The sequence below is a fragment of the Acomys minous genome, assembly GCF_964271855.1.
Source record: "Acomys minous genome assembly, chromosome: 15".
Classification (NCBI taxonomy): Eukaryota; Metazoa; Chordata; class Mammalia; order Rodentia; family Muridae; genus Acomys; species Acomys minous.
The window spans coordinates 64,761,223-64,778,782 of record NC_140497.1 but is presented as its reverse complement, the minus strand read 5'-3'; the positions used below and the strand labels follow the sequence as shown (position 1 = coordinate 64,778,782).

At 39.0% G+C, this 17,560-nt stretch overlaps 1 protein-coding gene and 1 pseudogene across 26 annotated transcripts in view; both read right to left on the bottom strand.

The window, feature by feature from the left end:
* Nucleotides 1-17,560, bottom strand: part of ADGRL3 (adhesion G protein-coupled receptor L3) — a 737,803-nt gene that overhangs the window by 624,230 nt on the left and 96,013 nt on the right. The gene's annotated exons all lie outside the window — the stretch shown is intronic.
* LOC311584412 (malate dehydrogenase, mitochondrial-like) lies at nucleotides 957-10,165 on the bottom strand (annotated as a pseudogene). Its single transcript has one exon. The product of its transcript is annotated as a malate dehydrogenase, mitochondrial-like (transcript).

Here is a 17,560-nt window from a genome sequence, read left to right as displayed (position 1 = left end):
CAAAGAATCACTCAGAACACTGACTTAGGAAGACGGAAGACAGAACATGTTGCTTTAACTCAAACATCTTTCAAGAATGAGCTACACTTACTACGATGAGCACCTCTGTAACTCTCTCCTCAGTTCCACTGAGTATGGAGGCTCTGGGGTGCCTTGCCATCCCATCCTCCCTCAGGGCACTAGATGAGACGTTGTGTTGCTTTGTCCACATTTGTTCCCCGGGAGCAAGAGAGAGAGAATAGCTACAAGGATGACTTTCACCCACACTCAGTTTGTACAGCGTTCATACATGCGTGTCACTACGCTGTGAACATTTTGCTATTCTTGTGGTCATGTGATCTCTACCTCACATTCTCTGTCCAAGTAGTGAGTCATGAGGACAAACCCGGTGCCTGTTTCCCAAGAGATCTGAATTCTCCAGTTTTTCCTTCCCACGTGGGTATATGAGACCATTTTAGGAGTGTGAAGTTGGAAATCACTTCTTCAGATAAGCCTACAGTTTCTAAAACAATCTTAACAATGCTAAAAAAAAAAAAAGAAATAATAATAATAATGACTGCCAGTTTGATTGTAATTTCCTAAATGTCCCAGAAAGGAAAAAAGAAGAATGGAAAAAGCATTTTCACTATTCAACCTTCAACTCACCTGACAAGAACCTACTGCCAATCATCCAGTGATTAGACTACAGAATTCTCTCCAGGTATACATTAGGTACCATAACTTCACCCTAAATTGATTTTCTTCTTAATGTTAAATTACATTTTATACACACAGCCTTCCTTAATTCATACTGTTTTTGTGTTTCAAAAGTGTGTTTCTGCTCATTAATTGACAGTTACAATTCACTAGCATATTTGTCACAGAAAGTATAACAGATAAAGAATGGTTTTCTTTGAAAATAAATTACTAACTTTGCAGCAGTAAAGTATAATAACAAAATAAGACCAGAAAAAAAAACTATCATTAGTGTTAAATATCCCTGATTTAAATTCCACTCGTGCAGATTTAGGTAAGGCATTTCAGGTTAGTATTTCCTACTTCTTCAACTTGTAAATCCCCAATAAAAATGCAACCCCAGTTTAGTGTGAGGTTGGACATATCCTCTCACATGATGATAGGCACTGAAAAGTGACAGAAACTTTTTATAAATTCCTAATATCATATACCAATACATTTTATTCATTGTGAATTTTCAGGAATACATCCCTAGGCTTACAGTAGAGGAAAAATGACCTGGAATACTATAAGCATGGTTGCAAATCTCCCCTCAGCAAGTAATTAGTCAACACTGGGCATGGTCTCTATGTGCCATGAGTCTGAATCCTTGCATCTAGAAGATATTACATAAAGAACATAACCTTTGCACAAAAATTCAATAATCGAACTAAAGTACTATGTATGCCATATGCGTTCAACAAGTGTATTGATTTTTCCTTAGTTCTTTGACTGAAGGACGAAGTGCATTTTATTTGGCTGTATAGCAGGGGAGTTCTAATTGTACCAGCAGTCCTGGATTCCATTTATTGTAAAGACCTCCTTTAAAAAAAAAAAAGAAAGAAAGAAAAGCAGCATCTGGTTTATTGTCACTATCAACAGACCAGCCAAAATTTGGAAGGGTTGCTGATGCTGACACACAACCACCATCAAACAAATGAAAGATTCAAGCGCCTTCAGAGACATGATGCTGAGTAAGTTAGCATGCTGCTGTTGCTACTGCTGCTGCTATTGCTGCTGCTGTGTTGGTAGCTGGGGCTCAAATCTCTCACCTACTTCACGTTCTTGGCAAAGTCCTCGCCTTGATGGAGGCTTTCAGCTCAGAGATGGCCTCTGCAATCATTTCTTCCCCCAAAGTAGTGATTTTGACAATGCCCAGGGTCTTTTCCAGTCCCCTTACCCCCAACAGCAGGAGTGTGGAGAAATAAATGCACTCAGTCTCTCTGAAATGAAGAAAAGAACATCCAACGACTCCTTCCTTCCCATTCATGGCATGCACAAGGGAGATGATGAAGTGGGTTCTGGGCTAAGCCATGTCCAGAGAGTCAGAACGTGTTCCAACCTTGGCCTTCATGACTTCCACGCCTGCCTCCTGGATCCTCCCGGCGACTGTTGCCAGTTGGTCTTGGGGAAAGTCAAACTTGGGGGTATACTAAAAGATCAGGGGTATGATGGTCTTCCAAGCGTGGCCACCAATGTCTGTCACTGACTCGTGCTGGATCCAAACCCTTCAGTTCTGCCACAAATGTGTTCACTCTGACAATGTCAAGGGTGGTCACAAGACACCCTTGTTGGGGTTGTATACGCCATGCTTCTCGAAAACTTCTGCTGTGATAGGGATGGAGTTAACCAGGTCGGCAATGATGCACGTCCTGGCTTCAGGCAAGCGCTGGGCACAAGCAGCTCTTAGTCAAGGTGGTCGCAATTGTAGTATTGTTGTTGAACAGGTCACCTCATCCCATGTCACTCCTGGCTTTCTGGGCACTCTGGCTGTGCTCACCACCACATCACAACCCTTTCAACAGTCTGAAAGCCGCTCAGGTCCGAGGTAGCCTTTCACATTTGCCCTGTTCTCAATGTGACTCAGATCCGCTGCCACACCGGGCATGTGAGCAATATCGTAGAGGGTCAGGCAGCTCATGAAAGGGACTGCCCAGTGCCCCCAGAAGCTCCCAGAACAGCTACTTTACCATTGTTCTGGGCCAAAGTGCTGAAGAAGTGGTGGAGAGCAGTGTGCACAGGTGGGGCTAGAATGGATAGCATGGCTAGGGCAAGAAGTGTACGGACCTACAGGCGCGGGAGCTAAGAGGCGACAAGAGAAATCCTACTATTTTTGATTCATAAAATTATACAAAGCTGTTGTATTAGTGAGAATGTGGGGAACAACTGAGAAAGGGGAAAAGCAGAGAAATATTTTGGAGGATAAGGAAGTTCTAAATTTTAAATAGGATGCCTGTTACTTGGTTGATTATTACTGTCAAGAACACTTCAGTGATATATGTTATTTTACAGTAACATCGCCTCAATTTTTAAAGAGGGAGAGCAAGTCCTTCAGGTAGTAAACCAAAAGGCTTTCTGGAAAGTCATGCAGTTAATTTCTATATGAGCCAAGTATTGCTAGACAACTCCAAAAACGACTATTTTAGTGTTCTTTGTGCAACGAATGAGAATGGGTACCCAGATATTCAGATTTTTGCATGCTCCGTCCCCAAGTGGCTAGGTAGGTTTAAGAGGTGTGGCCTTACTAAAGAAAGTATGTCACTAGGCTAAACTTTGAGGTTTCAAAGGCATACCCCACTCCCAGCTCTTTTTCTGTGATTGTGGTTCAGGATGTGGCCTCTAAGCATGCTACTCTAAGGCGTGTCACCTCCCCATCCTGAAGACTTCCAACCCTCTGGAATTATAAGCACAAATATATCCTAGTTCTATAAGTTGTTTTGGTTAAGGATTTTTTTTAAAAACAGAACAACAGAAAAGTAACCAATACAGTAGCTGATTTTTTTTGTTTTGAAATTATTTTCATATCCCCTAAATTGTTATTTTATTGAAAATATATTTTCTTCATTCAATATGTCCTGATCCTTTCTTCCCCTACTCTCATTCGAATCCATACCCTTTCTGTCTTTCATTACTATTTTTTTAAACTGGGAAACTTGCATGAAAGTATAGATACAATGGTTCATTTTAAAATTCAGAATATCTAGTAAGAGTAAAGCCCCATTTTCTCAAGCTAACAATTTGTTTATGAGGGTGACTATAAGCCCCTTCATTTTTAAAATGTAGGCATGAGGTTACTGTGTAATTCGAATGCTGATTTCTGTACCACCAAAACTGGGTGAAATCCTTGTGCTGAGAATCTCCTGTCTCAATGTTGTATAAACTCTGCTCCCCAAATGTCCTCTGATTTGCCGATAAAGCAGCTCCCAGCCAATCTCTGAGTGGGAGAGAGAATAGGGCTGGACTCCCTGCCAGCCTGGGGAAGAGGAGTTAGAACAGGAAGTAAAGGATGAAGGTATATACAGGGGTCCAAGAGACATCAGGTGTGAGAGCTAGAACAGGAAAAGCTACAAAGTGCAAGTATTTCTGAGATATATGCTGAGAGGAAACCAAAGTAGCTTAGAGGATTAAGAATAATGTAATAACTGCTCAGTTCTTATGCTGTGAAGCTTATTATTAAGTAAATATAATAGAGTCCCAATTATTTGTGTGTTAGCTGGGTTAAGGCAGAAATTGAGGGGAAAACAGTTTTCTAAAATAACAACATTTTGACACCCATTGTAGTGGATGTAAACATGTTTTTTTGTTTTTGTTTTTGTTTTTTAATCTCATATGGGATGTGAAACAGACTTGTATGAGGGCATATGATGTTTGTCCACTCGAAACAGATTTATGAGACGGTGTATGCTGTTTGTCTGCTAGAAAGGGAACTGCCTCATGTAAGGAGCATGGTCTTTGCCAGTTAACAAACACCCTGTATGGACTATGGGAGAATATAAATAGTCCGAGTAACAAAGATCAATTGCTTTTGCATTACTTCGTATCATTTGGCTGTTCATCACTCTGCTTCGAGATGCTCCTGGAGAGAAATGCTCCAGAAACTGCTTTGAGGTTCAGGCTGCAGCGACTGCAGTTGCTTTTGCTAAATTTCTGGTTTGATTTATAACGGGTCTTCTGGAATCCTGAAGATGAAAAGTGAAATCGCCCAAAGGAACGGAGTCTAAAAAAGGTCTACTACTCCTGTCCCTATTAATCTTCTTTCTCTCCTATCTAAGGTAGGTGGGATGGAAAGGAGGTAGTGGCACTACGTAACCCTAAAGTAGGTTTAAAAAAGACCAACGCCGACGTAAAGGCATAGACTCTGCCAACTTGTAACACACATCTCACTAACCTTGCCATCCACTCTAGAGTAACTAATGCATAAATAGAGCCATTTCCCACTTTAAACTTCAACACCCCTTGGAAGGGTAGAGGAAGTCATGTGGTTTTATAACAATATACTGTTATAGAAATCTAACTAATTTAAAATTATTTTTTCAAGAAAGATGGTCACTAATAAAACGACATGACAATAGTATAGTATAACCAACATATTAGGAATGTAGTATAAAGTCATTGAAAAATACTCTGTAAAATCTTCTTTTTTCAATAGAATTAAGTGTCCCAAATTGTTCCAGCAAATACATAAGACAGAAAAGTAGATGGTGAGTAACAAAATTGTTAGTTGTTGATTTTTAGTAACACAATATTGCCTGCCTATTTACGTATGATGTACGATGGATGTTGCCTTCCTTGCACACATGTTAGTAACAGCATCGAAAGTCAAAGCATTGAAAAGTAGCAACAGAACTGTGCTTTAAAACTCTTTCATTTCAGGAATTTCAGATGCCCTTCACACACTGTTTTAGATAAGAAGAAATGTCTGTCCGCGTCAGTTAGCATCCATAGTATCAGGCATACTCATTTCATAGAGATAAATCAGTGAGAACACAACAGAGATTTTTTTACCAATTGAGGCCCTGAAGGGCTTATTAAAAGGCAGGAAACTGAACACCAAAAGGTGTTATCACAAAGGAATAAGAAACATGAGAATAGAAAAAAAAAAAAAAAACAAGAAAATTGGACTAAAAACATAGAGGGAATTATTATTAAAATGTGACATGGTACAAAATACAAAAAACCTCAGGCATCAGCTTAAAACACTTTTTTAAAAAAGGTGAATATGGATCCCTTCACTGCCTGTTGCCTTTCACCCATCAGTATAATCTAAACGAGGGGCATAAGGCTGTTTAATAAGTGTACTCAATAATATAAACAAACAACCGGAAGCCTCATTGCTTGAAGCGCATAGGGACATTCATCTAAAGCAGTACTATGGGTATTCCCTCGAGAACAGCACAACTATTGGATTAAAATCAAACGCCATTTCAATACAAAATGAGAAACAAAGACTGACTCAATTACCTGAAGGGAAAACCAGTGCGTACAAGGAATCCCTTATGTTTGTGAGTGCTTCAGAAGAGCTGGCTAGAAGGGTTACTGGGCAAATATTCTACAATTATCACCAGCTGCTACACAAACAACATTGTATCACCCGTTTACCTGGAGTGTCTGTCACATCTGTGCACAGCGGTCACAGCTGCGGCCCAAGTCAGACAATGAATGTGTTCACACTTGGAAAAACAAGGCACCTCATATCGTCTCCTCATACGGAACACAAAGCCTTGTGAATGAGGCAAGAATTTGGAGTCATAGTTAAGTGTATACGTTTACATTGGATTTGGGCACGGTTCAGTGGGTATTTATTTCTCTGACAAATATACGCTTTGTGGAACCACAGGTGCTCACAAAACACAATGCTAACAGTATTTGTATAACTGACAGTATTTAAGAACACAGAAACACTTATTAAAAAAAAACTCAAAAGAAACCTTAGCTAACCTAAAATAAAAAGAAAACTCCCCTTTTCCCACACTTTAAATGTCACTTAACTATGAAATATATAAATAAATAACCAGTCTTTCTTAAAAAGAATATGACTTCAAACAATCAAAGAAATGACGCATTGAGGCATATTAACAGTATTTTACAGAAAGTGTTTATACCGTATCTATTCCTAAATTTTCAAAAGCCCCCATAGTGAGTGAGATTCCTTAATGCTATATTTGCTAGCAAAGATGGGGAACAGAGCAATGAGCAAATCAAAGTTTATCAGTAACATCCTAAAACTCCAGCACTTCCACAGGATTTTCCCGGGCCAGGGATACACGCTGAACAGGTAGCATCCACTCCATCAGCAATGCTTGTTCTCAAGTGTGTGAGGATGAGGTGTCTGTTACCAGGACACAGTGATGTCACAGGAAGGGCTGACACCAAGCTGTCTAAGGAGGCATTCTATCCTCCACCTCTAAAGATGGAACTAGTGAAGAAGCTGATGATAGTACCAAGCTACTCTCCCTTGCAAGAAGCAAAGGTGTTTGCACTGAGTCACTAATCTTCCAGTGTGGCCATGAGATAAGCACCATGTTTAATCATATAATGCTGTCTCTGAGACCTCATTTATTGGTGAAATATATTTTGTGACATCTTGATGAATGAGGTGACAGAAATATGTCCTACTTTGGTCTCAGGGAAGCATGACTTTGTTTCAACAATGCCCTCACCCAGAATGAGTGAATGGTTTTCTAGGATGACTGCGCTAAACGTGACCTTATTATTTGCTCAAATTCTAGTACAGATTTTTAAAATCAAAGTACTTTTCTAGTTGTGCCTTGTGATCTAACGAATTTAGAGTGAAGTTTGTTTTGTATATGTATGTTTTTAATCATTAGCAATATGTATTTTACATGTTGCTGGAATTGTTTTAATGTGAACAACCAAATCTTCAAAAGGATTATAGATTAAGATCAAATTCTGTTAAAGAAGCAAATGCTCAGTTTCGCCAACTCTTCAACTTTAAAAACTAAACAAACAAACAAACAAAACCAACAACAAACTCCTGATAGTAGGTTAGCAATATGACTCTTTGAGTAAAGGCAATTGTCACAAACCCTGAGGACCTGAATTCAATACTTGTTCTCCCAAGGTTTTAGGACAGAACATACTCTGACAAGTTGCCCTCTTACTTTCACACACATACTATGATACATAACACAAGGGCACACACATGCCTGAACTTGTGCACAAACACACACACACACACACACACATATACACACACACAGAGTAAATACAGAAATTACCAATGAATGATTTTTTATAAATGAGAAAAACTCCGATCCCTGTTTTTTGGTTAAAAAAACATTAGACTATTTCTCCCACAAAGTCTCCATTAGTAGGCTATATTTCACCATCTTAGGATCTATACAAATTCTCTCCTCAAATCAGTGACCTCTGATACTACAGTGCCTTCACTAACCCTCCCATTTCTTGGCTTCATATTGTTACTTTACTATTTCCTATCTTCACTCTGTTGATAAAAACCGAGATGCTCAAGTATACAAAGATTTCCTGGAAACTATTTTTGAACGAAACTTTACACCAATTTTCCTCACTTTGTTTCATGTATTCATTAATGTCACAAAACCATTCTCCTCTGTTTCTAGGACCCATGTTAAGACCAGAGACGATGATATAATTTTTACGTTATAATTAGGAAATCACAATGAAAAGTATTCTTTGGGTGGATTTAATGTATGTATATCAGATACCTTCAAACTAACTCCTAGGCATTTACTTCTTGGTTTATCAAATTTCATTAAAAAGATATTATCGATATTAATGATAAGGTATTGGCACTGGTTCATTGGTGGGAGGTGCTTTTTAAAACCCAATATTAAGTGTCTAATATATTTGCCATTAGAGAGTTGCCGAACTACTTCTGTGCTCTAAATATTAATAGTTATTTTATGATTATTACTTCAGAACAACTTAAATTTGTTCCTATAGTATTCGAGGAAATTCTTATCGCAACTGCTGACTTGGCTCTTTTCCCACCAGGAGTATAAATGGAGGTAAGCACCAAGAAAAGATAACTGCTAGCCCTTTTGTGGGAAACTGGGCATTTTGACACCAGTAAGGATGGCTGTGAGTGTATTTAAAATATTGACACAAGATTGGCAGCTGCACACATTCTGCCTGAAAGGTTTACGACTGGCAGGGACTCCCAGCAGCTGCTGGTTGGAAACGTGAGAAAACATTTGGACAGTTAGGATAGCCTGATTTTCCCCTTCAAATCTGTTTGGCAAAACCTCCTGGCAGTTAATAAGATCATGTAAAAAAGATTTTTTAATGTGCTCACATCTCTTCATAAAACTTATATTGCTGGTATAGATAATATTTTCCAATTCTGTGATTTACACAATCTTCTTATTACTGGAGAATGTCTCTTGACTAGATTGTACAAATGGAGATTGGATTGCAAGGTAACGTTATTAGTTTTAATGAAGTTATTCTTCATAAACAAACTTTCTTTTTAAGGACATGATAAATATTTGAGGGTGGGGTTTAACCAAACACTCAGATTATAACAGAGACCACAATTCTCTACTGCACTGATAAATTTGAAATCTTCCTTAAGAAATCAATTCAACTATGCTGTTTTTTTTTTTTTTTTGAGAGTTCATTCTTAAGCATTAGTGACACTTGCAGGCATAGTTCAAGATTCTCAACGTAGTCCTGTAAGAGTCATGTGGTATAAGCCAGCATAAAGTCATAAAGTCATATCATTCACGCATGACCTCTTTGTAAGACTGTAAGATAACCACTACTCAGGGACATGTAATTTGTATACTCAACTTTTATAATAATTTTCTGAGCATTTCCTTTCGCTAATGGGTGTTCCCCTCTGACCTTAACTGCGTCACCTCACTCACTTCCAAGGACGTCATGGCCTCCGTAGTGCTACCCCTTATCTGAGGCAGAGTAATCTAAAGGATATTGATTTATGATGGCTATGTAATTTACACACTCTGCAATTTTCCCGAATGATTTATTAAAAAAATAGATTGTACATTAAGCTTGGCATTCATTACTGAAGCCTGCTCCAGTTTCATGTTAATCCTGTATCACATTTGTTTGGAAGATTTATGCATTTCTAGTATAGGTAACAGTTTGGCAGATTTTAAATTATTAGAAAAATCCAAGTAACTCTTTAGAAATATTTGTGCTAAAATACAGTATGAAATCTATTAACATTAGAAACTTGGGGTTATATGAAGATAAACACTGGTATATATATATATATATATATATGAACATACATATTGTGGGCAATACACTTAACATGAATTTTTAATAATCACATTTCAAGTTATTTTACTAAAAGAATTATAAAAATTATGAGAATTACCTACAAGTAATGAGTATAACTGATAGTATTTATAAATGTAAAATACCCTCTCTTATAAATTCTATGACTGCTTGCCTATCAAAAATGAAGATCCTAATGTCTGATAACATAAAGACAATACATGAGTACTTGACAGATAACCCATGATTATTATTATATAATAATTATTCCACCATAAAATTACATTTGACAGTAATCTTTTAAGAAAAATGTTTCATTGCTTTTAAACTACTAATGAACCATGAAGTTTTAATTGAGTTTTGCCAATAATTAAGAAAATATAAGGCATTACTGTTTAAATGTTACTTAAGAATCTTTTAAAAATGTTTTTCATTTAATCAATTTATTCCGATTACAACTCGATTGTTATCCCATCACTTGTATCCTCCCGTTGCTCACTCCCTCCTGCTTTCACCCTATTCCCCACCCCTAGGTCTAAGACCAAGGGGGACCTCTTCCCCCACTGTATGGTCATAGGCTACCAAGTCTCATCTTGGTGGCCTGCTTATTCTTTCTTTGAGTGTCACCAGGCCTCCCCACCAAGGGGAGGTGGTCAAATATGGGGCACCGAGTTCATGTGGCGAATGTCCTGTCCATTGGCTTGATCAGAGTAGGGATTCGATGTATTGTCCTTGGCTAGTGCAATAGTTTGAGCAGACCTCCCGGGCCCCGATCCACCTGTCATGATGTTCTTCTTGTAGGTTTCTAGTATCCTCTGGGTCCTTCTATTTCCCCATCTCCTGTATTTGTCTTACCTAGAGTCCCAGTAGGATGTCCTCACATCTATCCCAATCTCCTGTAAATGAAGACTTTTCGTGGGACATACCTTGGGGTGCCCAATTATAAGTGAGTATATACCATGTGAGTCTTTCTGCTTCTAGGTTAACTCACTCAGTATGATCATTTCTAGTTCTATATATTCATCCACAAAATTCACTATAGATAGATAGATAGAAGGATGATTAGATAGATGATAGATAGATAGGTAGATAAACTATGCATAGATATATGGACATTAATATCCATTGACTGCTGTTCAATAAAGTCTTTTTAAAAAACATGTATTTATTGTTATGTATACAATGGTCTGTCTGCAGGCATGTACCCCTGCAGGCCAGAAGAGGGCATCAGATTACATTATAGATGGTTGTGAGCCACCATATGGTTGCTGGGAATTAAACTCAGGACCTCTGGAAAAGCAGTCAGTGCTCTTAACCCCTGAGCCATCTCTACAGCCCCAGGAAAATAAATTCTTAAATCGCCAAAGAAAAATATGTATTTTTCATATAACACAAACTGAAATTTTATGTAAATTGTTCATTTGTTCAGGTTGATAACAATTCTGAAAAAGAACACCAATAAAAACATTAATTTTAAAAAAAGTCAAGTGCTAAGCAGAAGGTTACATACACTCTCTATGTAGACTGACACCACCAATTCCATTGGTGACAGCCAAGCAAACTGACAGAGAACTAGTCATTGGAGGTCAGCACTACATCTCATTAACTTTGTTCTTAGAATAGGAAACAAAGTGATTGAATATGCTAACAGGAGCACAGGCCTTCACCTAAGACATTAATAGACCCTAGGAGGTTCAGACAATAGAATACTGAGAACCTGACATCACACAGCGGAAATCCATGAACATGTACCCATGACACAGCCAAGTGAAAAGTAAGAATATTTATATTTTGATTGCAATATACAATGGTATACCCTAGTGTGGGAAGGATTGTAAGCTTTGTCACAGGTGAAAGCAGTCTTGGTGGGCTTTGCCCTTGGACACACCATGGATACTCCCTGAGATTAACCTTGAGATAGACTGGGTGGAGCCATCCTGGGCCTGGAATTCAGGAAGGGGACCAAGGGACTCCACCTGGACTATTGTGTTTCTAATTGACTCTCAGTGGGAGAGGGAGACCACCCCTTACATGTGAGAGGCAGGCAGGTGGAGAGGACAGAGAGGAGCAACAGGTTCAGACCAGGCTTGAGCGCACATGGATCAGGAAGAGGATCATCGAACAGGGCCGGACTAGCGCTCAGGCCAGAGACACCTGGGGACCTGTCCCGTGGAACGGATACCGGAAAGTTCACTCTTGTTTTGTGACAGAACTAAACATCTCAGAAGAAAGGAAAGATAAGGAACAACTTCCTGCCAGAAAAATGGGCAAGACAAGCCATGCATTAAGACAATTATGTTCCATTGTCCTCACAGATATATCTCATAACTAAAAGACAACATGTTTATTAATACTAAGTCAGCGTATTATGTTGAATATACAAAAGTAGAGGACTGATTACCTCTATGCATTAATAGTTTCCCAATATTTATAAGTTATCTAAAGGATTACAATTTTGATTCAGTCACTAAGCTACAAAAGTAGTGACAGATGATTAAATTATGGTTGCCCCTAATAAATCATTAGTAGTTGTTTGCTTGGAAATGGGACCTTTTGTAACTTCCCCTATTATTAAAACATGTCAATTGAATCGACTTAATTTTCAACTGAGACATTGCTTTTCCTACCTGCCAAAGCGCATAATGGGACTTTTACTAAATATGAGTAATTAATTTTTAACTACAGAAATAAAAGACTTTGCAGTTTAAAGACTTGATTTTCTTATTATTTTTAATGTGGAAATGGTTGCCCTGGTGGTTATTATGTGGCTGAATGGGTTGCAGCAAGGCTCCCTGGGCAGCTGCTGACATAATGACTGATTGTCTGCAGGCCAGAGGATGTGAATGATAAATTTTGAAAGGCTCTGGAATTTGTGAATAACAAAAGTAGCTACAGTTTCTAAAATCTAACCATTTGTTCTTAGCAACAAAAGAAGACTCAAAAGCTTTTGTTTAATGAAATGATTCAAATCCAGGATACAGATGAATTACTGGTTATCTCTACAAGCATTAGTTGAGCAAGCAGCTTGTGTGCCCAAGTAGGAGAATCACAAATGCAGACTGGTTAACACGGAGTAAGTAGAATTAATCTGATCTAAACTCCTTTCATTACTATTATATTCGCATGGCACTGATATCTTCATTTGAAAGTAAGAAAGTTTTAAGTAATTCTTGCACGTGTTATTTTGAAATATTCAATTATTAAAATATTACTTAAATGACTTTGTATCAAAATTACCCCAAAGAACCAAAGACAAAAAAGTCATTACACACCCTGCCTGTAGTGTAGACAACGTGCACAGTGCTAAGGGACAGGTTCTTCTGATTCTGGTGATTGAGGGACCTTACTTGGGTCTAGCCTCCCCTCTATACAAAGTGGCCATTTAAGACTGACGGGGGAAGTGCAGAGGAAGATAGCATGCTGGATTTTGAAAGCACTGCAAGAATGGTCAGTAACAGTCTCAGGTGTGAGAAGATACTACTAGTGCTACAATTACCAATCCAGAGTATGCCTTAAGTAAACCTCACATTGGGAACGAAGGAGTGGGGTGTAACAACTAAAATACAAGAAAACCGATGAGAGTGTTTAAGAGTCTGCCTTGTTCAAATGCTCTGTTTTGAAGTAATCTTTGACTACTCTTTACTCTGTCACTTCCCTGAAAGGACAACGCCTGAAGTAGAGAACAGAAAGGTAAATGTCTGAGGGTCGGAATAAGAACTGCTTACATTCAGGATCAAACCTTAAACGGGGCCCAAATTTCACCAATGCTACTAGTAAAGTTACTTTCTTAGAGCTTTTATTTATTCCATAGTTTCCTAAACTTTGTATAGTAGGCCAACCTTGTACCCCTTAATGAATGCCTGTACATATAACAAAAAAAATTTATATGTGTTGTATTTTTTCACGTATAATATCACAAATATGATACTTTTATTCATCAGTTAGCTGCAATTATATGTACTGCAATAAAAATTACAGAAATGTGACCTACCTCAAATATCTTATGGTACCATACTTATCCTCCTTTTTTGTGGTGATAGAATACAGTGCCTATATGATAAGATAAAGTCAGGAATGACATAGGGTACTGGTATAGTGCTATATCGTTACTGAACTAATAAAAGATATGACCTGCTCTGAGGTCATGGAACATGAAGATGCTAACAGATAGACATCAGGAGACATATCAAAAGCTAGAATCACAGTTGGAGCATCCTCAACAGGCGAAGTTCTCATTTTCCAAAGTGTTTAGAAGAATGTTGGGGCCAGTACTTTGTTTTGTTTTTTCAGATGTTGGGTTTTTTTATTTATAAATCATGGAAGTGTGGCTGAGGAGGTTACAGTCCTGATTTACCAAACAAGCCCATTATGAAAAAAAATTGCTTCTCATCAAGAGGTTAGAATTTCTGATCTGCCTAGAGACCAAATATTCCACCTGTGTCAAGTCTATTACTTTGCTAGATACCATGCCTAGCAAGGTGGCCTAACCTTAAGCCATGCCAAAGAGGCAGATTAATTACCATTTTAATGAGAAACCATACTTTTCCTTCCCAAGTTTCCTACCCAAGGCCTCAGTCCCTATAAGCTAAGAAGAATTTGTCATAAGGTTAACTGGGTCTGACCTCCTTTCTATGCCCTTATACAGAAAGGGGAAACTTCTTGTTATTGTTTTCTTCTCTTTCTTTCTTTTTTAAGGGATGCTAGCCAGAACCTAAATATGCTTTCTCTATCACTTTGTGCTATCTTACTTTCTCTAAAGCTCTGTTGTCTGCTATTGGCTCTTTGTCTTTGATGTGTTTGGCTTTTGTGCCTGTTTAATTCAAGTGACATGGCTTTTTTCCCTACTTCTCCTCTAGGTAGCTGCTGAGATATATAGCTTGAGTGCCCTAGTTGTTGGTTTTTTTTTTTAATGCTAATAAAATTGCCTTTAATCTTCCATTTAAGTCTACTCTTAAATTCCTTTCTTAATGGTACTGAGAACTCCAAGACATGACCCAGAGTTCCCTCGTATCATCTGGTGATCTTGGAGGGTCACTAAAATTTCTGGTAACGCGGGTAATTTTAATTCTGAACGTGATCCAAGGACAGTCCTCCTACTTGAGCCCTTTAACACCTGTACAATTAGATCTACTTCTGCAAGCTGGACATGGGGTACACACCTTTAATTGTAGCACTCAAGAGGTAGAGGCCAAAGGATTTTGAGCTCCAGACAAGCCCGAGATATACAGTAGACTAGGAAGGAAGGAACGAGGGAGGGAGGGAGGGAGGGAGGGAGGGTGGAGGGAGGGAGGAGGAGGGAGGGAGGGAGGAGGCAGGCAGGCTGGTGTCATTGTTCTAGTGGATCTCAGATGCTTTATGAATTTCATCTTCATCTTTAGATGACTTGTGAAGTTCTTTCAGTGACCTTCAACATACTCTTTGCCTTGTTCAGCATGCAAATCTTTCCCCACTTTTTGCTATGACGTGAATGATTATCCCCACTTCCTTATGAAACATCAGAGAATCTCCAAAATCATCCGTGACTTCATTTTTTTTTTACGTTCCTTCAGCAGGCGTTTAGACTTTATGGTTTTAATTTACCCATTCCTGTTTTGCTGGATGCTGCTACATCAGCAATAACAAATGATCTCCAGGGCTACAGGCTGTCCAGATTCCGAATCCATCAGAGTCGCCCACTGAATATGTTCAAACGCCAGGTGGCCGTGACATGAGCATTCTGAATGATGCCCCCAGTGGTGAGGCTGAAACTATGAGCTTTGTTCTTCGTTTCCATGGCAATTCTACAATCCATATGAAATCGACTTCGCATCCCTCCACTTACAATTATTCTCTAAGTTCAGGTGAAGTAATTGATACAACCATTCCATAGGCAGAATAAACACCACCCTAGTTTTTCATCATTTTGCATGAATAAAGGCAATTATTTTGCTCTTGTTTTGTTTTCCTTTTCAGTGTGCGGGGCTGTGCATTAACACATGCTTGAGTTTATCGTACGTCCTCACAAGCTCGCACACACTGCCTCGGTTAAACTTGCCTTCCGTGTTTATGTCCTCCCAGCTGCCTTGTCTTGGTAGATAGAGATCTCTGTGTGGCCTTTTCAGCCATAATGGCTCTGTTCCAAAGCAGTTAAAGGTTTGCTTTGGGTCATAGTCTTGTGCCTCAATCGGATTCTTCCTGTATGTCAATTTCTTTTATGGGTTCTTCATTAAGAGAGCCAGCCTCACCAGCCAATTTTACATTTTCAGCCCAGGCCCATTCTTGAACCAGTGAAATTATCCCTTACGTGCTGTTGTGATTTGCTATCACTTGTTTGAGAAGATCCTGCATGAAGTCTTTATGCAGACACAATGTTTTCTAGTGCACTGATCAGACACATGTCCTGTTCAACTGTTCAACCCAAAACTTCAATGCCATGTTCAGCTAACGAGCCTCCACAGACTCTATGGAGTCAACTTTTGTTCCTAGAGGCAAGAGCATAAATGAACCACATACTTCAATTTATTTTCTTCCTTCACAATTTCATGGGCAGTGAAATGATTCTTTCCATATATCTTGGCAACCTCAGTATATATCACTATATATTTTTCCTTCCTCATTAAGCCTAAACCATTCACTGCCTTACTGTAAGAAAACATTTTTCTTTTCCTCTACTTTTTTATTATTATAATTTATTGACATTACATCTTGATTGCAATCCTCTTGCTCTTATATTCCTGTTCCTACTCTCCCTCCCTCCCTCCCTTTTCTGCTTTATTCCCCTCCCCTAAACCTCTGATAGGTCCGTTCTTCCTCTCTCACCCTCTGACCACAGTCTATGAGGTCTCATCTGGATAGCCTGCATCGCCTTCCTCTGTGTTCCCACAGGGACTCTCCTCCAAAGGGTAGTAATCAAATTGTGGGCACCAGAGTTCTTGTCAAAGGGAGTCTCCTGCTCCCCCCTCCTTCCCCACGTGGAGAATGAGCTGTCCATTGGCTATATCTGAACAGGGAGTCTAGATTCTCGGCTTGCAATATCTGTGGTTGGTGCATCAGTTTGTGCAGGCCCCCCTGGGTCCAGATTTCACAGCCTTGATAGTTTCCCTGTGGAGCTCTTGAAAACCCAGGCACATTCCATCCTTGCATACAACTTGTAGTGCTTTGCCCAGAGTCCAGCTGTGAGTCCCAGTATCTGTCCTGATCCCCTGCTGAGTGGAGTCTCTCAGAGGACATCTATGTTGGGCCAATATCCACTTATATGTGAGTATATACCATACGTGTCGTTTTGGGTCTGGGTTACCTCACTTAGAATGATCATTTCTACTTCGACCGATTTGCCTACAAATTTCAAGATTTCCTTGTTTTTAATAGCCAAGTAGTATTCCGTTGTGTAAATGTACCACAGTTTCTTTATCCATTCTTCAGTTGAGGGACATCTAGGTTGTTTGCAGATTCTGGCTATTCCGAATAAAACTGCTATGAACATAGTTGAGCAAATGTCCTTGTTGTATGGTGGAGCATCTTTTGGGTATATGCCCAAGAGTGGTATAGCTGGGTCTGGAGGTAGCAATATTCTCAAGAAAATATTTTATGGTTTCCCTTTAATGTACCCAAATTGTAAGCGTGTTAATAATTGGGGCATCACTAAGTAAAATGAAGTGGTATAAAAGTATTGCTGTATCACGGTCCTTGTTAGACAACCTAGAAGTCTTGGGTTGTCATGGGCAGGGAGCATATTTACAAGGGTTTTACTACCCAGAATGGTGTACAACTTCAAATACACGAGTTGAGCCAGAGAGATGGTTCATCGATTAAGAGAGATTACTGGTCTTCCATAAGGCCC